Genomic DNA, 22,908 nt, shown 5'->3' on the forward strand with positions numbered 1-22,908 from the left:
TAATTCTAAATAAGCATGCTGGCATGGACCAAGCCGGTAGCCGCAGTGTAAAGGGAGAGAACATTGCTAGCCATGAAAGGGATGTTGCTACTTAGTTCATGAGGGTTCAGTACCTTTCTAGGATGAAAGTGTCTGTAAAATGGGAAAATCGGCTCTTCTAAAATGAAATTTAGTGTTCATCTACAATTTGTCTACTGTCGCTCTACCTACTCGCATGTTAGTCTCTAGAACTAATAATAACACTGTTAGTATGGGGCGGACTTCTTATTATATAGGAGTAATCGCTGTGTTATCCTCTCTTGCTGATACAGACACAGCCGGATATTTGTTATTCTTTGGTATTTCCACCCACTCACATTTTAAGCTAAGCAGGATCTTATCCATACCTATAATATTTGCTTTCTATTTCTGAGAGAATTAGGTTATTTACGAGCCCATCACTGTACATAAGTTTACCTACTTTTAGTATATCTTACAAGCAACGAAAGCTGTAAAATGAGAGTCCACCCAGAGCTCATTTCGATGAGGGTGATTGTGGTAGAGGTGTTTTCTTGGCCTGTGAGACCATGTCAGTGGCCTGCATGTGCCTCATGGTCTCTATAAGACCAGCACAGCTGCCCTAGAAAACATGATGTATCTTGAGATCAGGGATGCTTAGATGATTTTAGAGGCCAGCATCAGTTTTCTGTAATTTGGAGATGTGGGAAGGGCGGCTGCCCACTTACTGTATAATACAAGCAATACTAGCAGTGACTGCAGAACAAAACACTGCACTCCTGATGGATTGTGATGCTAGTCTGTAGCTGAAAATTTCATTTCCATATCTAAAATGTAGTATTTTTAAAATGAGATATAAAGATCACCTGCATAGGTAGGTTAAAAGTTATTTATATATAACACATACACTGGGGCTCCTTGGTGCTGTAGATGATACAACACCAGAGATGGAGCTAAAATATGACCAAACTCATGTTTATTAACTTACTTGCATATAAAAAGTAATGTATTCAGTTTCTTCCAAAAGACCAGGTGGACAAGAAGGACACCTCCCAAGCCTACCGAAAAATAATAAATAATCAACCTAAAGGAACGATGACAGTCGGACATTGGAGAACTGGATTAAACAGAGAGGCAGAAGGCACTAGCGTCTCGCAAGAAGTTGCGATCTCCTCCAAACTCAAATTAGTACAACTAAAATCCTCCATTGCATATATTACACACGTATCACATAGCACCGACTAGGTCGAATACCCACACCCTTCTGGTTGCGCAAGGATGCCTGCCGGGTACGTTTTATCACATTTTATCTGAATGTCCACGGATCGCACCCTACTGGGCGGCAGTCATGAGTACTGTCTTGCGGGTTGGTGGAGCCACTGTCCCGCCAGAACCAAAAAGGTGTCTTCTCAATATCTGGGAGCCTACAGATCTGAACTTGAGGACACAGGACTGGGCTGCGCTGGGGATGGTAATTGCGAAACATAACATAGCCCAACACTGAGGTACGGGGCTGACTCCCACCTACCGACAATGGGGATGTGATATGGACAGCGCAATGGTGGTGGAGAGAGCAGTTTACATGCATAGAGGGTGCCCCAAGAAGTAGTGCAGGGTGTGGGGTAAATGGAATGCATTTTGGGGCAATATATGCGAACCCCCGCGGGAAGAATCGATCTCTGATGTCAGTGATAAATGAGTGTGTAACAAGAATATTTGTGCCCCACTGTAATGCTATGTATCGTACTGCCAATGACTAAAGTTCTTTACTAATGAAGCAATGACAAATGTTAACATTTTAACATGTAATGCGAGATACTTACCCTTTTACCGTGTACCACGATTATCAGTCATCTTGACTGCGAATGTTCAGATTGTAAAAATCAATAAAAATATATGTTTTTAAAAAGACCAGATGGACTGACAGTGAGCAAACCTCAAGTGGAAATTTGTTCCATTCTCTTGCCAGGGCCATGGAGAAGGCCTGGTCACAACAGATATAGAGCCTGATTTAGATCTTGGCAGACAAACTACTAGATCACAAAGGTGACAGATATCCTGTCCACCAAAATATAAATCCCATTATATTCTATGGATTTAAATTTCGTTGGATGAGACATCCATCACCGTTGTGACGGAGTAGACCATTCGCCTGCATCTAAATCAGGATTTGCAGTCTTGACCCTTTGGGATGTGAAGCAGAAATTTTCCTGCACAGTGCACATTGTGTCGAGACAAGTACAAATCAAATTTTGTGGTCAAGAAAGATGGAGCAGAGCCATGGATTACATGCTGGATTATGACTTTTGTACAGGACTTTTTCCTAAAATACATGCAAGGATGGCAGAAATATCATTATGGCATCTAGAGCCACTGATCAAGCATGTTTCCATGTTCAGTATGAGTTGAAGTCTTCTTAGGAGATTGTTTGGAAGGCTGAGGTAACTTGAGCTGCTGTAATCAAAGTGAGATTTTATTACCACAACAACAGGAGTGTGGAAATCCATGCTAATGTACTGTAGAGTTTTCTTTAGCAGTTTGATATGCCAAAAGCCGGTACTTGGGAGATCTACCGCTCAAGAGAGCAGTCCGAGTCGGTGATGATGTCCAAATTACAGATAGCTTAGGAAGGAGGTAGTTGTGGTTTCCATACCATCTGCCCAACTACTAGGGCACCAAATGTACGGAGAGTCCTGATAAGGGTGAGTTCAGTTTTGGAAGGAATAGGTTTTAAAACGTTTGCAGCCATCCAGTAATAAGGAAATGTTAGGAGATTAGTAAGTGAGTTGAGAGAAGTGATGTCATCATTGATGTCATTTGAGATGTCATTAGTGATGCCATAGATGATATCATAGAACATGTCATGAGTGATGTAATATGTGAGGTCATAAGCAGCTCATGGCGGGGGCGCCAGTTATAGTAGCTCTGCTAACTATAACTGGTGATTTTCTGTGTTTTTTATTTCAAAACATTAATGTTGTCACTGACATATTCACCTAACTATAACAACACTTTAACCTTTGTTTTTTTCAGTGAATTGCTAGTTTTTTTTTTTAATATAAGGTAATATTTAATTACCACACATAAGTAAATGCAACCCTCCGCCCAGCAGACAAACTCCCACAGGCAGCCAACTCTGCAGTGTGCACAGCCTTCAGCTGTGTGCAGTGAGGGCTTGGTGACAGGCCCTTCAGCCAACCCCCCAATGCAGACAAACCCACACTGCGTACATCCTTTGGCCATGCAGGGTGGAGAATTGGCCACAGGGCCAGGCCTTCGACTAGGCCCTGTGGCTAACCCCCTCACCCTTTGGCCTTTGGCCGTGTGCGTCAGAGGTTGGTCATAGGGCCAGGTCCTGGGTACCCCAGAGCCATTTTTTATTAATGGTGATGTGCCTGAGTGGACCCCCTTACTGAGCCTCATATGGCACTGTGGACAACATTCCCCAATGGCGTGCATATTATTTAAAAGGTGGGGGGCATGCAGCCCCCTCCAGTCTTATAGGGCCCTGGAGACTCCATCCACCAGGGCCTTTTTTTAAATTAAAGGTGAGGGGCCCATGTTGTCCCTCTCCCTGAGCCTCTCATTTTGGGTACCCCATACTCCAGCAGGTACACATAAGTTAAAAGGGGTGGGGCACTGCACATACCCCCTCACCCAGCCTCTTTAGGCTCCGGGGATCCCATCCCACAGGGCTGTAAATTAATGTTAAAAGGGGAGGGGGCCAGGCAACCTCCCTCCCCCAGCCTAGTAAGGCCCTGGGAACCCCATCCCCCAGGGTCATTTGTTTTTTAATTAAGTCATCAGGGACCGTGTGGTCCCCACAAGCATGGTTGGGCCCTGGGGACCCCATCCCCAGAGCCATCTCTAAAAATAGAGGGGAGAGGATGCCCCCCTCTCTGAGCCATTATGGGCCCCACAGACTCCATCCCACACAGCCATCTATTTAAATAAAGGTGAAGGGGAAATCATGACCTCCTCTCTCAGCTGTTATCTCTGGTGGGGACCCCATTCCCTGGGGCCACTTATTTAATTAAAGGAGAGGGGGCTATGTGGCCCCCCTCCGCCAGTCTCTTTAGGCCCTGGGGACCCCATGCCCCAGGCCCAAACATCTATCTAATAAAGTGGGGTCCCCATCCCCCAGGGCAGTGTATTTTTTTAGGGGGGGTCGCTCAGCACAAGGCGTTATTGGTTCTGCACCTCTATCTCATGGGGCTCACATTTCTAAATGGTCAGTGCCCTGGTGTCCACCCAGGGCACACACCCACCATACAGTCAAGGGCTACGGGCAGAGCACCAAGGCCCCTGTTGCCCCAGCTGGCTCCCCGCATACAGTGGGAGCCGACATTGGTCCCGTCGGCAGGGAGCAGCTCCTAATGCTGCTCCTGCTGGGCGGGAAACATATTTTGATATGTTTCCCTGTCTGCTTTAGTGCGGGCAGGGAAATAAAGCAAAAGACTGCTCCCCGCAGGTGGTAGCATTTTCAAAGCTCGCTGGGAGCATAATAGGTGTTAGCTCCAGCTTGGCAGGAAATTCAAAAATCCTCTTGCCAAGCGAGAGCAAAACAGAATTCCCAGCCTGTGCCAGTGCAGACAGGGACCTGCTATGACCCGGGGGTGGGCTCCCTTGGATATAGTTATTGAGCTGACCCCGGGGAATGGGGTCCCGGAGCCATTAATGGCTCAGGGAGGGGGCTCTACCTTGCATTAATTAGCCCCAGGAGTAAGCTTTCTGGGGCCTTTAATGGCTCTGGAAGGTGGCCCAATGACCCCCTCCCCATTGTGTAAAATGTTAGCCTTAGGGAGAAGCCTATGGAGGTTTGGGTAGTGTGATCCTCCTCCCCATATAATCTAATTTTGGCCTTGGGGTGGGCTGCTGAGGGTCTTTGGAGGCTCGGGGCAGGGGCGGCATGGCCCCCTCCCCAAATAAATAAATTTCAGTACTTGGGGTAAGGGTCCCCAGGGCCTTTGGAGGCTCGGGAGGGAGGCTTCTGGCTTGTCTGCTTCATGAACATCTTGGTACCAAGGGCATATACTTCAGCATAATAAAACACTGGTCCCAGCATACAACAGAGGAGAGTTGGACCAGTGAAACAATAGAAAGAAAGGGCTGTCAATGTTTTCTACATATACTGTACAACACCAAAAGCAAACATGGATATTTTTAGAAGGACTACAGCTCACAAGAAATTACCCATTTTTCAGGAAACCTCATATCTATGTTTAGTGTCCGTGTTAGACAGTACTGTGTAGGAATATCAGAAATGTGTAAGGTACGACCTCACACACCATGCTTCATCTTTGGTCAGCCACATTCACCAAAGAAAATTCTACAGGTGAATGGGCTCCACCAAGTCCTTTCCCTGAGGTTTTTCGAATGAATAGGATCTAGTATGTGTTCATAAAAATCCCTAAGCCCTTAACCTAATATATTACTATGTATTCATTCATTCTTTCCTTAAAAACACATTAATTGCCAATTATCGGAATACTTAATGAAATTAAATTAAATGAAATGATTACGCACTTGTATAGCGCACGACTACCCGTAGGCATCTTGGCGCTCGTACAAATACCGCCGAGGAACCCTTCCTGGCCTTTCCCTGTGAGGAGCCCACTCCTGGGCACCCCCAAGGTGAAGTCAGGCATCCTCAGCATTGTTGGGGCCGTTGTAGAGATTAAGCAAGCTATTGCCCAGAGGTGCAGAGTGGGACTCATGATTAGAATAGGCACCGAGGCGAGAATTATCAGGTCCGAGGAAATTGAGCCCGAGACCCGCCGAGGCAGGAATTGAACCCTGGTCCCGGCCAGACTACTGCATCAGGGTGTGCTGCTCTAACCATTGAGCCACACTTCTCTATTTAAGAGTTCACAACCTGCTCCATATATCTCACCTATGTTTCTGTCCTGGTTACAGCACGGAATCCACATTGCTAGGGGTCACAAGAACCTCAGATTGATTCTTTATGTAGGGGGAACTGCAGCTCTTATCTTTTTGGACTTGAGCACAGCATTTTATACTGTCTCCCATCCTGTGATTATTTAGAGGTTAGCAGAGTGGCATCCAGGATACAGCCGTGCTTTGGTTTTGCTCCTTCTTACAAGATCGCTTGTTTCAAGTGTTCTCGAAACCATACATATCAACTCTGTGACAGCTGCCATACAGGGTCCCACAGGACTCTTCCTTGAGCCCCACATTGTTTAATGATACCGTACTGCCATTGGCCAACATAGTGGAGGCTTGCGGTCTGGCTTTGTTCTTGTATGCGGATGAGATGCTAATTATCAGTTCACTATGTACAAAGGATTAAACACCAGGTCACCCAGTCCCAGGTTATGTGTGGATGAGCTTGTAAGATTGATGAGGAAAAATGGTCTAAAACTGAATGGTAATAAGGCTGAGGTTCCATTGGTTGGCAACCAGCCAAATTTTTGGGGCCCACATTGTTGGCTGGAAGACCTTAGGCCTCTCTCGAATCTCAAGCAGGAGCCAGGTTTATCAAGGGCTTATGTTGCCCTTAAGTGAATTTTACTATGCCATGCAGAGCCACCTTGTGAGCTGGCCCCAGGGGATGTGGTCCTTGGGTCCATTAATGGCTCAGGAATGGTGGCCATGCATCCCCTCTCCCTTAAATAAATTGACTCCAGGGTAAGGTCCCTCGACCCTTTTGAAGATTGGGGCCGGGGGGCCTCATGGCCCCTCCCCATTTTTCGGGCTCCAATCAGAGCGCCCTCTCCCACAGGAGTCTCACTCTCATTGGAGTGAGATGGCCCAAGGGAAATAAAATTCCCTAGGCCAACCAAAACGCTCTATTTTTAAGTTGGTGCACCTGCAAAAGTCCCTAGAGACCCCAGCATCCAGATATATTTTTGTTCCATAATTTCTCAAAAACTACTGATCAGATTAACGCCAAATCACAAAAGTAAATCTGTGGACCAAGATCTAGCTTCCTGCCAAATTTATTGTATTTCCGTCCAGCAGTTTTACTTTCACCCTGGCTAAAGAAGTCTATGGAAAATGCATGGAGATTTTGTGTTTCAGGACTGCCTTTTTTCTAAGCCCCCACTTAAAACACTATTTCTATGTAAAAGCAGACCTAACTATAACTACCTGGTTGTGACCACCACTGTATTTTCAAATAGCTTCCACTTTAATCTCAAACGAATAATGGTCCACATAGACAATTGCGATCAACCGAAGAAAACATTTGTATGCAATATATTATATCCTGGTGAACCATGGCTGTTTCTGGTGCCTAGATAAGGAGACTGAGTATTTTAACATGTCATCGTCCCATTCATGAGTTTTCAATGTCTATATACAATGCTGATCTATTTAATTATAGTTCTTATAACAAATGCATTTGTAACTCTGTATCCTTATTGTAGCCCCATGGTTCCTCTGTCCACTTTGGTAGAATTATTTGAGATTCTGCTTCTCTACATGAAAGTAATATATTTAGAAGATTATTATAAAACATTTATACAACCCTACCAAAAACACTAATTAACTTATTAACTAATTAACCAGATTAGTTGAAAAAATGAAAAGTAAAGACACCAACCAATAACATTAAAGTTTAAAACAATTAACCTAAAACAATGCTTTATTCATAAAATAATATAAATAAACTGCTTCACAAAAACCGTGCACTTCAAGAAGCTAGATCGCTGCAGATTGCTAAGATACATCAAAAGAAAAGGAGAACTCAAAAGAAAACAAATGACTTACTTGAAAGTAAAAACTTAAACTAAATTAAATTTAAAAAAACTTAACATGTTTAAAATAGCTAACTAATTAATATATCTCTTTCTTTTCATGTTCCTGAAATATAGGTAAATAAAACAAATCTAAACTGGAAAGAAAGCAACACTGAAAATAAAGTTACAAACTGTTTCTAAAACCGAACACCACAATAACAAAGAAAAAGAAAATTAACGGCAATCAGGGAATCACCGGCTACTCCAAAAAGATTCTGAAATATGAATATCTCTGAAAACTTTATTTTCTGCACACGCAAATTACATATTCCTTTCATATGACAATGGTAACGCGAGAAGAATAATTATATATGCTACTAACAATAATCTTCTAAAAATTACCCAGAGCAGCCCGTGGATAATGGATGGCACTTTTAAATAGTGCCTTCCACCTTTTATGCAAATCTAGGCAATCCATGGAGAACACCAAAACACCAACATGCTTTTATCCTGTGTATATCTGCCAAACAAAGTGCAACATATCAAGAACTATAACAACAAAATTCAAGAGCAACAACTACAATGCACAAAACAAATACTGACCCAGAGTAAGCAATGATTACACCCATTTTGAAAATATACCCACATTCAACCATTCAGGGGTGTTTCAATAAGTTTAATCAAAGTGCCTGGAGACACCTGCAAACATAGACATTAATTACCCATTACTTCACAAATGCAGAATTTGTACCATAGTCTGGAATTGAAGTAGGAAATAATGACAAGATATGAATAGAAACACCTTACTATTGGAGACATGAACAACAATGAACCCTTCTTTTGGACTACTTTGAAGACATTTTGTTTGGCAGGTTGCACCATTCAGGTCACAGATGCCAACCAAAGTATCATATACCATAGTGGAAAGTTTATGACAGTACCATGGCACAAAAAACAAAAAACAAGAATGCAGTGGAAGGAGGGGCTGAATTCATTCCAAGGACAGAGCCACACTGCCTTATACAATTATGTATATAGTTATAAAGAACTAAAAATGGAACAATCCATAGCACAAATAAACCCTATAGTTTCAGAACAAACCAAACAAATGCCCAACATGTCACAATGCAGAGTCAAACTCTTTGCTAAAAATCAAGGTCTACCATACCTAAACTTTATAGCAAAACCTTACACTAAATAACTCCATTCCAAAAAAAACACCCAGAACAAATAAAAGAATTAAACAAGTTATTTATTTATTAGTATTATTTCAGAATATTTTACGAATCAATCTTAAATTTAAAACAAACATGCAACACTAGATAATGATATTGAAAAGTAAAAATTACATAATAAAAACACAGTGTTATAAAAACTACATTAAAAACAAATGAATTGAAAATAATTTTAAAATAATTCAAAAATAAATAATTCATAGAGCAATATAACACATCCCACCCTATAAAAATATAAGTAAAGAGTTACTTACAGTTTTGCAGCTGAAAGCATCAAACTCTTTAGTACAAAAGGCAAAAATCCGACATAAAATGAAATAAAAATCCCCCCAAAAATGAAAAAATATCAACCACAAAAAAACTCCAAAAAGGTAGCAGCAATCCAAATGTACCATCCACAACCTAAAGAACAAAAATGAAAAAACTCCAGGAAAACCCAAAAATCTGGTAAATTAAAAATACAATTGGTTAAAACACGACCAAATATGGGGCTCATCACGATGGTGGACAGACTTCAGTTTGTCCGCCATCATTCACATTTGGGACCAGCTGCCTATGAGGCGGCCTCCCCACAATCCGAATTACGATGCGACTGCCAATACGTCACATCATCTATACTTTGCATTGTGGCGGGGATGCGGTCAGCAGCCCCCACCACAATGCAAAAAAAAGGCACTTGCAGATCCCTGCACTACGTGGCAGGCACAATGCGGTGCCTGCCACATGGTGCAGGGATATGTAGGGGGGCACCTTGTCCCAGGCCAAGGGATGAAGGGGGCCCACTACGGGCCCCAAAATCTGTTCTCGTCTGCCTTTTTGTGGCAGTTTGACCACCGCGAAATGACCGGCGGAAAGTGATATCATAATCCCAACTGCGGTGCCTGCAGGCACCGCCGCAATGCTGGGTAATGTGAGTGCTCTGACAGGCGGTCGGAAAAGGACCGCCTGTCGGAACCGTGGCGGTCAGTCTTTCCTACCGCCACGCTTCCCCACCGCTTCCCCGCCATCATAATATGGCGGGCTGAAAAGCGCAGTACGATGATAGAGGGCCCGCCACCGTCCACCATCGTAATCAGGCCCTATATTTGTTTGAAAAACAAAATGTGCATAAAAAATGATTTAGTCCACTGCTAAAAGATGAAATTGTTGTGTACCATCCCATGCACCAGACCATCACTCTTCTAACGCAACCTCTGATCAGTGTTCCTAGAGAGTTTTCTGTATGGTACAAATTGTACTGAAATAAGCTCTCAAGCACTGGCTGCCCCATTCTGTTGTTTACTGCACATTATTCTTGTATATGCTCCTGGGCGCTGACTGGTTCATTCTGTAATACATGGTATGCAATATGCTCTAAGCGCTGTTTACTATTATTCTTTTGTTTTTCTGCTTAAAAATGTACTTTTTTCTTGTTGATTGTTCACTGGCTGTTTTGTTGATACTGAAGCTAAATGTTGAGAAGCCGAGATCACACAAGATCTTGGGCTTCTCGGTGGCCATATTGGGTGTGGCAAGAGTGCAGTCACGGGGTAGCGATCTATTTAAACTGTGCCTGTGCTGAAAAGCTTGTTTTGCCTCAAGAACTTCAGCGAGTACAAAGCATTGCCAAAGCCGGCCAGGAGCCACCCCTTCGCCAGAGAAAGACTAATCTTTCACCAAACATCCGCCTCATAATGGAGCCCGAACGAGCTCTCCTGCTGCAGGAACGGTGTAATCTGGCTAGTAAACGACTCACCAGAAATACTAGTATTGTACGCACATATTTTTTAAATCAGTGCTAACAATAGAATCATGAGGAACAACCACCGTGTTAATATTCATGCGTCCGTTTCATGCTTCAATTAGCAAACTAAAAGAAAAACTCTGTTTTCCAAGCCTAACTCTGAAATACCCAGAGACTAACACTGCAATGTCTCAGCAAATACTAAGGGCCTAATGACAAACTTGGTGGTCCATAGGACTGCCAAACTCGTGGTGGAGATGCAGAGGGCTTCTTGACATCTCTGCACCATGAATGTGATTTGCCCTTCATCACTGGCAGGATACAGTACTCACGACGCAGGTATCATAGTTGGATGAGCTGCAGCTTAGCAGGTAACGCAAGTACTCTGAGAGCCATCCTCACCTCAACCCAGTTCTCTTCTTCCAATGGACCCACATCTGGTTCCCATCTGTCCTATAGTGCTGCCATCGGGTCAGGCGAATCCTTTACCAAAGTGCAATATAATGTGGAGAAGCCTGTCCTATCCATTTGTGACTCTGTGACATGTGTCTCAGGGAGTGTGTGCTGGGAGTCTAGGGAAGACGTGAGTGCATGGTGCAGTTGTAAATATCAATACAATTGTGACTTCTGCATTGAATAGGTGCTGGCTAGATGCTGAAATGTGCACTTTGAGTTGCCCTCCAAGACATCTCCAAGTTTAGATATACCAATGTCGTCCCACATGCGAAAGCCCCTGAATGCCACTGTGTGCCAGCTCCTAAGCCACAGCAGTGTTACTGCTGTTACCTCATTGTGCCACCTGACCCATCCTAATGCCCAATACCATCATGTAAGAAATGTTTGTATTGCAGATGGAAGGGATGTGGGTGTGTCAGAGCTGTTGTGGAGGTTGGATACGCCATGATGTTCATGAGCACAGATCTCTGCTGCTATGGAGGGGTTGCCTCATTCTGTAAAAAGTCAATCATTCATGGGGACCAAGTGGCTCGCCCAGTTATATAACTGTATATTCAGGATTCTCAAATCCTTATCATATGGGTTCAGAACACATTTGCGGTAAGAGATGCAGGGCGGACCTCCTTCCTAGTGTAATTTCACTGTGTCTGCCTCCAAGGTGTGAAAAAATGTGGGTGGGTGGTATATAATTTGGGTAGTTTTAGTAGCGTATAGAGGAGCCTGGGTATCGCATCATCTTAAATAATGCTTTTCCCAGTGCTCCATGTCGTTTGGTACCCTATTTGATAAAGGGGAGATGTTAAGGTACTATGTCTAGTTGTGGGTCATTTAAAGAGATGTAGATGGAATTGGACCAATTCACGGTGGGACCGGATCCGTCTGCAAATATTTCAAACATTAATAGGAGAAGGGGAGAGATGTTTCAGAGTCGCTAATAAAAAGTAGGAGGTCATTAGCTTACAGCGACAACCTGTCCTAACATCTGTGAGGCCAGCAGAATCTGCTGAACTTGGTGTTATGTTGAATCCACTCACCTATGGGCTCAATGAACAAGGGTGAATAGGAGCGACAACTGGGGGAAGCCCTGTCTTGTTCCTCGTTCAGTATTAAAGGCCCTTGGTTTGCATATACTACTTGGACATAGTGGTGGAAGAGTGGACTAAAGTTCATATGCTCCACTAGGCATAACATATATTGCCAGCGGACAGAGTCAAATGCTTTTTTGAAATCAAATGATATGAGGTCCCTACGTTTTGTGAAGTAAGTAGACAGGGCAATTGCATTATTTAGGTGTCGAAGGCAATGACGGATGCTTCACCCTGGTATAAAGCCATTCTGGTCAAGTGCACCACTGTCTGGATCATCTTTACCAGGTGATTGGCTAACTTCTTGGCCAGAATCATGGTCTCAATGGAGATGGGTCAGTATGAGTCACACCGGTCAGGAGGCTTCTGTCGTTTCCGGATCACCAAGATCATGGCCTCCCATAAGTCATGTGGGAGCTCTTCCTATCTCAAAGCTTCACTGTACATGTCCAACAGCGTGGAATCAACTGTGATGCATGCTTCATGTGCAGTGCCAGCGGGACACCATTAGGGCCAGTTTTCCTGGCCAGAAGCATCTGAATGGCCTCCTGAGTTTCTTTGGCAGTGAATGATTCGTCCAGCTCTTGTCTGTCTGTGTCAGAGAGTTAGGGGACAATCAGGTGCTTGACGATCAGAGAGGTGTAAGTAATAGGCTACAAATTCCTGTGCTATGAGGTGAGAGGACGAAACTGTTAAGCCCATCTCCGTGATCTGGCATGGGATCAGCTGGGCTCCTTGTTCCCTGTTCACAAACTAGTATAAGAGTTTCCCAGCCTTATCCTTGATTGAAGTGGAAGTGCACTATTCGTAGGAATTTCAATCAAATAATTTTCTTCTGGTGCTGTCAACTCGGTTAAATTGTCAATATGTACATTAAAAGGATATTTAATCCTGTTTTTGTTTTCATCTGGAAGTGGAAAGTACTCATAAAAAATGACATGCATATATTGGAGGTGCTGGATAAAAGAAATTCCAAGACTTTGATAATTCGTCATCAGCAGATTCCAGGAACTGCTTTGGGTTTTGGAAAGGATCATTTCTTTTTGATAAGCCATGAGCTCACAAATGTAACTTTTTGTTCATTGCCTCAATCTTGTCTTTAACATTATAAATTGTGAATCCTACATTTTGTATCCTCAAATTAAGTACATTTAAACGAGTGAAGATATCTTCCAACAATGCCAGCATGGCTAAGCAAGTCTAGTAATTTATGTGCTCATCAAGTGGAAATGGTGATTTCCACTTGTGATATAATGTGAAAATGGAGATTCCTGTTCAATGAAGAATACTTTTTTCATCTCTCAATTCGGAAAGCTGAAATAAAACTTTACCATGAGACAGCCTTCAGACTTCTGTAAGTAGCAAAAGCTGATGATGATCACTATCCATAGACTGACAGAGCTTCTAAAAAAACATTGAATTTAGGTACCTGGCTTTGAAAAAATTACCTACTATTATGTAGCCACACACCCATAATGTACTGTGAGAAAGGTTAGAGCTACTGGGTGAAATAGAACACATTATACTGCAGCACTTTCATATACAATCCTGTCAAGATAATAAATGCTTTATTGAGCGAAGTTCCGCTTGACTTTCTGAGGCCGAATCATGATGGATGTTTGGCGTACAGCTGAGCTTCTTTTTTATGTGCCTACAGAGCATTAAGTGTATTAATGTAACTATATATTTTTTTGAAGTAGTGCTTTATTTTGAGATAGCACAGCTCAGAAACAGTGGGTTAGGTTCGCCAATTTCTGTTCCTGAGCTGTGCTGTATGAAAATTAAGCACTATTTCAAAGAAATATTGGGTTAAATGAAATGAATTAATGGCCTGCAGATGCCCAAACAGTCCAACCCAACAAAATCATATTGAAATAATGCAGCACAAAAGCACAGGAGCATAAACAACAAATACTGTCATACCTAGGAATAAGGTACCATCACTAATGTGGAAGCTCCAGATGTTTTGCACATACATTGCACAATCGAGAGGGGGGTGAATCAATTCCTGGCCTTGACTAAATACTTTCATAAAGTTACTCTAAAGGAGGGGAACAATGTGGGCCTAGCTGCGATTAACAGCCTGCTCATCAGCTTGAACCATTTCTCACTTTTTTTATTAGTCAGCAGTGGTTGCTGTCATATTGCAGAAAAGGTTTGTGATGACTGGAGAAATTGCAATCAGGGCTACAAGTGTGATTCTATTACTCTACATAGAGGTGCGCGAGCTAACAGGGAGAGCTGAGCCAAGGGTCCAGTCTGGCTCTAAGAGCCGGTGCATGAGCCGAGCCCTCAAAATATTTTACATGTAAATCATGTAATACAAGAAATTGCATTTCTTTAATACACAAACTTGTTTCACGTTAATACATCAAAGTATTTATCAAAAGTGGAAGCTTTGAAACACAAAGTGATATTTATAGATATATATGGAGCAACTTTATTGGCTATTAAATCAAACACACAACAGGTTTGTGTACAGTGCACATCCTGAACTCAAGTATTTGAAGGTGTGCTTATATGTGATAATTAAAACTAAATGAAGTATTTGCCTACGATCACACATTTTTGCTAAGCAGGGATTGATCTCAGTTTCCAGTTTCAGACTTTAAAATTCGGCTACTAGATTGGTATTCCCTCTTTCGAAGGTTACTGCTTCATGCTTTGGGGCCTTAGTACGCATACAACTGTCCATAGCACTGCCGTACTAGCGGTGGTGGTCTGACCACCACCACACTTCAGGTCCTCTCGCAATATTACAATCTCAACTGGAGCCACAGGGGAAACACAGGGAAAAGGCCGTCCCCCACTCATATCATTTTCTACACTGATGGCCTTCCCTTACGAATTCTGTGGTCATGGACCCAAATTAACTTCTGCTATTTTTATCAATACACTAAAGGTGCTCATCAACCTTCTAGCTTCGTGTGCTGATCCCAGTCACTGATTTTGGTAATAAAACCAACTGTATGTATGTGCAAGTGTGTGACACCCTCACTGAATCATACGCCCTCACTCTACCCTTCTACCTGAAAAAAAGGGGGGAGGGGGGTTGACAGTGCCTCACGGGAACAACACCCAGGGGAGGATCTAGCAGGCTGGTACTCGCCTGGATCCTCACTTGTCATCATCAGCTACTGTCAACCATGAAAGTAAAGGGGAATAAAAAATGTGCAGTGAAATCAAAATGTGCAACTACTGTTAAGTGACCCTCTGTAGGTATAATAGAACCCCAGGAATTCCAGTTCTATCCTACCTCGGCGTTTAAAAAGAACAGAGCTAAACTGGCAACTTTACCTTTATTCTGTGCTGTTTGCTCATTCTATTAAAAACAAAAACCAACATGTTTCATCACCTATACATATATTACCGGTGATTTCATCAGGGTTTTGCCGGGTCAGCGTGAATTTTGCACTGCTGGATTCTCCCTATATTGTACCTGCAATGGAGAGAGGGCGAAAAAACACACACACATACATACAATGTATTCATTATATCTCGGTTGGGTTGTACTTGAATTAAAATTTCAGTTTGCTCAGACTAAAAATATCTCCACTTCTGAGACATTTAAAAAGCGTTTTGTTCTTCATACATTACCAGGTGGCCTTTTATAGAGAGCCTACCCGGCCCCCGTAGAAGAATCTGGTGTACACCACAGTGCTATTAGTGTATTCCGATGTCCGCCTGCCGGTCGGATTTCTATAAAGCAATATGGGGAGATAGGGCGGGTTATATTGAGCTGCTCATGTATCCTCCTACTCCTATCAGTCCTCTCTCAACTGTCTCACAACTGTTTGTATGTCTGTTTAGCTGGTTCCTACCGCCCGCTCTAGCTACTCGTCCTAGTGCCATTTAACCATCTCTCCCAGGAACCCCTTGCTTAGGGCTTTGATGGAAACGGAGTGAATCCTCCCTATCTCGGGCATGTTCTCATTCACCCTCTCGGTGCCTAACTCAGCTTACGATCGGCCTTCCTAGTCTAGCGGAAGCCGTCGAGGCGAGCCCCACCTAGCGGCCTCTCTATCGGTCAGTTGGAGTCTCTCTTACCGGTATCGAGCTACGGTCTGGCTTCCTCTCACCCCGCCTCAATGTGGCGTTCTCCGGCTGTTTGTTTTCAATCCGAAAAGTTCCGATCACGTGGTGCACGTCTGTTGGGCTACGTCGATGGAGCGCGCTCACCGTCCCCTCGACGTGGGTGGCGGCCATCTTTGAATGGATCAACACGATGTTTACAAGTGATTCTACAACGTGAATGCATGTCTTAGTTCTTTGTCCATACTGATTACATTCGGGCAGGGGGGTGGGGGGGGAGGTTATTTTATTCGTGATTTTTGAATTTGTTAACAAGTTCGTTTCTTTTGTCTTGGCAATTAAGTGGCCTGCCCTCTACCCATCGGCTTTCTTGGTCACAGGTCTATGTATCTGTTTGCTGCTTTTGGGCCCTATACTGCTGATAGCCTATTCCATTCTATGGAGTCGTTGAGGCCCATGTGGTCCGTACCCTCCTCAAATATCCAACGGCCTCTTTTTTGTGTAGGTTTCAAAAAAGAGAGGGTACCCCACTTTCACCAGGGAACAGGGTAGGAAGACAATTAGTCAAAGGGGAAATCCCTGGAGTCGAATAGTCTACTAATCACAAAAGGCCTTTCTTGTTGTAAAAAGAGAGGTCACAGTATGCCATAGGTATTCGGACAAACATAAAAATAGGTTTCCACAAAGAAATAGTCTTGTTTACAATCTAGATTTATTCAAATTGCATATAAATAAACAATAAAGACAAGATAAAATCATACAATTCTTCCAAAACAATTAAAATCCACGATTAAGTATCTTGGAGGGATAAAAATAATTATTCAACAGTGTTACATAAACATAATATTACGGTACGCAATAAATGGAAAAGCAATCAAAATATGTTCACAATAAACAACAGACTAAACATAGTCACAACAAACCCCTCATGTGTAAGTGGCCCACTTGATATCTCTGCCACTATATTTCACTAGATCCAATGGCCATAGACAATTTGGTTACTCTAAAGCTTTAGTGGAAAGATTTGGTACCCATCTAAAGCTTTATCTGGCCCTAACTGGATTCTTTTAGACCAAACAGTGCGTCGACGCGTTTCGGTGCTTAACACTTGATATCGTGGCACCTTCCTCAGGACTTCTTGTTTCTGGGGTTTCAGGGAACGGATGGATATACCGTATCCTCGGGACCGTGTAGGAAACGTTCCAAGATGGGGTCTACTTGAAGTTTCACTTATTGGTACTACAGATATAGTTGTTGGAGCCTTCTCTCTCCTGTAAAAGGAGCTCCTTTTGATGGGGTTCCTTGGTTTTTTGTTTGTCAGGCGATTGCCCACTTGTCGTGCATCTCAAATGTTTTTAAAACGTACTTAGAACGGGCATATATAGTCGTTGGTCTACTCCTGAACTGGATATGTTCGGTTTAGAGCTGTTTGTTGGCTTCTGCCTCGTTCCTGCACTAGATCGAGTGTTCTAAGTACGTTTTAAAAACATTTGAGATACACGACAAGTGGGCAATCGCCTGACAAACAAAAAACCAAGGAACCCCATCAAAAGGAGCTCCTTTTACAGGAGAGAGAAGGCTCCAACAACTATATCTGTAGTACCAATAAGTGAAACTTCAAGTAGACCCCATCTTGGAACGTTTCCTACACGGTCCCGAGGATACGGTATATCCATCCGTTCCCTGAAACCCCAGAAACAAGAAGTCCTGAGGAAGGTGCCACGATATCAAGTGTTAAGCACCGAAACGCGTCGACGCACTGTTTGGTCTAAAAGAATCCAGTTAGGGCCAGATAAAGCTTTAGATGGGTACCAAATCTTTCCACTAAAGCTTTAGAGTAACCAAATTGTCTATGGCCATTGGATCTAGTGAAATATAGTGGCAGAGATATCAAGTGGGCCACTTACACATGAGGGGTTTGTTGTGACTATGTTTAGTCTGCTGTTTATTGTGAACATATTTTCATTGCTTTTCCATTTATTGCGTACCGTAATATTATGTTTATGTAACACTGTTGAATAATTATTTTTATCCCTCCAAGATACTTAATCGTGGATTTTAATTGTTTTGGAAGAATTGTATGATTTTATCTTGTCTTTATTGTTTATTTATATGCAATTTGAATAAATCTAGATTGTAAACAAGACTATTTCTTTGTGGAAACCTATTTTTATGTTTGTCCGAATACCTATGGCATACTGTGACCTCTCTTTTTACAACAAGAAAGGCCTTTTGTGATTAGTAGACTATTCGACTCCAGGGATTTCCCCTTTGACTAATACTCTTTTTTGTGTAACCTGTTGTTCATATTGTGTGAGTCACCTCTTACTGTCTCAATCACCACCCACCGAAGATCTCGGGGCTGATGTTTAAATTCTTTAAAATGTTGAACCAGTTTAGTTGTCAGTTTTGCCGTTTTCAGTGTACTTAGATGTTCTTGAATCCTTATTTTTATTTTTCTGCTTGTTAGTCCAATGTAGTACATACCACATGGACACGCCAGTCTGTAAATAACATTACACGTATTACAGTTGCTGAAGTTGTTGAGATGCCAGGTTTTGCCACTTACTCGGGTGATAGATTTAGTCTTTGTAGTGAGTACACAGATGGTGCAACCCCCGCAAGGATAATGACCAGGTGGAATGCTTGAAACATCCTCCTTTATTTGAGGACGTGAGTGAACCAGCCGGTCCCTCAGACTGGATGATCGCTTAAAAGCGAATCTAGGTTGTGGCATTATCATAGAATTGGTACTCAAAATATGCCAGTGTTTTCGCATTATCTGCCGAATCTGTGTTGAATGTGGCCCAAATGTGGTTATCACCGGGATGCAGTCATGTCGCTCTTTACTCTGTTGTTCCAGAAGGGCTTCCCTTGGGGTGTTCAACGCTCGCTTCCTTGCCTGTTTTACAATTTTGTGTGGATATGCTCTAGCAACTAGTTTATTGGTTAGCTCCTCTGTTTGCTCCATAAAGCTAGTTGCTGAGGAGCAATTCCTGCGGTACCTCATGAATTGCCCCACCGGCAGATTGTCCCGCAGAGCCCTGCAATATTACCAGTGCAGCGGTCAGATTGCTACAGGACTGCTGTGTCTTTCGGGAATCCAGGATCCAGCGGAGGTGACACAGAGGTCAGGAATATGCTGGTGGTGCCACTGCAGCATCTCCTAGCATATTTTGAGTTGCCTGTCCACCGCCCTTTTCCAGGCGGTGTGCCTGCCACGAATAGAATGGCAGAGAGGCAACTAAGGGGGCCCTAAGAGTGCCCCTCTGCTGCTCCTGGGCCTGGAGGTGCATGCAGGGGGCACGTGTTTTGCCTCCCTGGAACTGCACCCCTGTACCAGCATGGTGTGACATGCTTGACATGGTGCATGTAAAACTGTCAAGGAACGTGCTGCAGACGCTCTCACAGCAGTGGTCAGCATGTAATGCTCTCCTATGAGCCTAACAGGCCACTGCCATGATACCACCTCAGAACTGCCCGCCTAGCCAGAATTACTCTTGTAATCCAGCAGGCAGGCGTACTACAGCTTTGTCTGTCCTCCAGCAGATGGCACAGTGGTAGCAACGCTGGACGACGGCCAAACTCGTAATGAGGCCCATAGTCTTATAGGATAATATCAGATTAGACTTGGATGATAGGTAGAATTCATTTTTTATTTTGCGTTCCACAACAGATACAGGTTACATTACATGTTTCTCACCCACCTCGAGTGTTACAGTACATAAACACCTAATAGTAAAGTGCTTGCATTCTGCAGCACAAGCAGTTCTTTGGAGCTATACATTTTAGCAGCACACAGTTTTCACAGATCTAAAAGCAATTACATATTTATGCCGAGGGGCCCACTGTTTGAACAGCTAAAACTGCTTCCTTCTGGTCCAGGCCCTGAGCTGCCCGTACATAGTCTGTTCAGCCTCAAAACACCATGTATGAGGCACAGCTCTTCTGCATGTGGGTGAGGCATGGCAGGTACGGAACAGTGGCACAAAAATGAACTTGGCCTTGCACACACAAAAGGGAATAACAGCACTGTGTGTGAGTCCGAGGCAGAATAATTAAGTGAGGCTGACTACTCTTCCACTACAAATGAGGCCGAATGGTGATTGGTCTGATTTTAGTTTAGTCCAGCCACCCGTGTGCTGTCATTCACAGCTCTTGTGTGCTGTGAGAGCACTGGGGCTTTTCTATTCCTAGCCAATCTCAATGCATTCAATTGTAAGAGAAGGTTTGTGTAAGCACTTGCATCCCAGGAAATGTGTCATGGACACCTGGGAGTCCACAGACCACAGGATAAGAACCAATGATGTAAATTAAAGCATATTAGACAAATGTAACACTTACAGATAAACACTACTTTCACCTGCAAAACTACAAACAACAAAATAAAAATTGTACAATGCTTGGAAAACAATTTTTACTAACAAAAGTTAAACACAATTAAACAAGTGTTCAGTTTGCCAGGGTTTGGCTTTATTATTTTAACTCCAATCTATAATACATTGCAGAACATTTTAGACTTTACACAGCGTAAGCTTACTATTCCCACTTCAATCTTACCCTCATTGGGGAAAGTGTTGGTCTTTGAGGAGTGTAGATTCACTATTCCCATTCCAATCTAAGCCACAATTGGAAAAGCCTCAGACTTTGATGGGGTGAAGATTGACTACTCCTTCTTCAATCTAAGCCACAATTAGGAAAGCGCTGGATTTTGAGGGATTTAAATTCACTGTTCCTACACCAGTTTAAACCAAGTTTTGGAAAGAATTGCAGGGGGTGTATACTTGCTGATTCCACTCCAATCAAAACCACATTGGTGAAATTGCTAGACTTTGAGAGGTGCAAGTTGAATATTTCCCATCCAATACAAGCCCTAGAATAATAGTATTAATGTTACAAGCAAACCAAAAAACAACACTTTTAATTTAAACATTGGAAACATTTAAATTAAACATGTAAATATGTATACAAAAATAATTATAATCAATGAAATAGTTTCAGATATTTCTTGCACCATAAACTAAGTTTTGACCATTCAAATATTAAAATAAATACCATCTAATGAACTCCTTAAAAAAATAAACAAATCATATCTACAAATAAAATATATATGTGTATGAATATATAAATATGAAAATGTATAATTAACACAAACCTTCATAAAAAATTTGAATTAAATCCAAAAATGCTTTATTAAAATAAAAATTAAGACCTAATATTAGTAATAAACATACAGGCAATACAAGTATGCAAAATCTTCACTCAACTTTAAATCTAAATATCATAATAGTCAACCAAAATTGAAATGAAACACAATATTTCTTTAAAAATGGATGAAAAATTGACCAAAATTAAAACAATAATCACTTACTAAAATGTAATAACAACTTGGTAAAAAATGGAAAAAATTAAAAAGCTTAAACAAAAATGTTCTATTTTAAAAACTCCTCATCCAATTCCAATACAAGCACTACAGCCCACTCTCAAAAAATGTAAACAATATAAAAAATAACAATATACATCAAATTCATATTTAATTACAAAAAACAAATAATATTGTAACAAAATAACAAAAACTAAATACATGGTATTCATATTGAAGCAAATGTCAAATTACACTCCACCATATTCCCCTATGAATTACACATTCTACTCCTAGATATTAAAACTAATTTAAGCAATAATAATAAAACATATACACAGTGATATTCTAAACAACGATATAAATGACAACAATATTAAGGAAATAAAAATAATATATTCTTACCTGCGATATTAAAGTCACCAATATTTTTGACACCACCCTATTATTGCAATGATATTCTTTTGTCACGATCTTTTGCCTTTGATTTTTTGGCAGCATACCCTCTCATAAAATGGCAAACTCAAATTCCCTAATGTGCCATACACAGACATCAGACCTGCATGCTTTTTCATATCGGTTGGCAACAGCTGATTGGCTCCACTGTTTCGGCCTCTCTTCCCATATACCTGGAGTGGGCAAACATTGTAAATGATGTGGCGCCGCGGACAGGGCGACTGACGCTGGAATCTGGGGATCAGGGTTCGATCTCCGGCTCCGGCGGCAGGTTAGCCCAGCACCATGCGACTCTGGGCAATAGCTTGCTTAATCTTCCCGACGGCCCCCAGCGCCTAGAGACCCTAACGGGTGATTGTGCGCTATACAAATGTGGATTATTATTATTATTATAGTTCCTCTAAGACACCTGTTACAGCAGTTCCAAGATAAGAAAGCTGTATGTGGACAGCTATTACCTACTTCGTATTACAGTACAGATGTTTGCTTCATTACCAATCAAGAAATAAGCAACAAATATAATATGATCTTATCATATAGGTTATCTGGATATAAACTGTGGTGGATCAAATGAGCTTCCAGGAACCGCATGGCTACTTCTGAGTCAAACTTATGAATTATTAAGGAAGAAGCAATGTTTAGACTTAATATTAGAGTCAATTTCCCCTTATTTTTCACTTAACTTGGCAACGGTTAAGTGACTGATTTAATCAGAGCCACATGAGCTCATGTGAAGGCACATTTCTTCTTTCGTTGTCCTTCATACCTATGACAGGGTCATTGTCTTTCAAATGGTTTTGGCACTTTCTCCAGCATTGTCATCCCCTTATCTTAGGATAAGTGTTACAAATCTGAATCCCCA

The sequence above is a fragment of the Lissotriton helveticus genome, chromosome 4_1 (assembly GCF_964261635.1).
Source record: "Lissotriton helveticus chromosome 4_1, aLisHel1.1, whole genome shotgun sequence".
Taxonomy (NCBI): domain Eukaryota; kingdom Metazoa; phylum Chordata; class Amphibia; order Caudata; family Salamandridae; genus Lissotriton; species Lissotriton helveticus.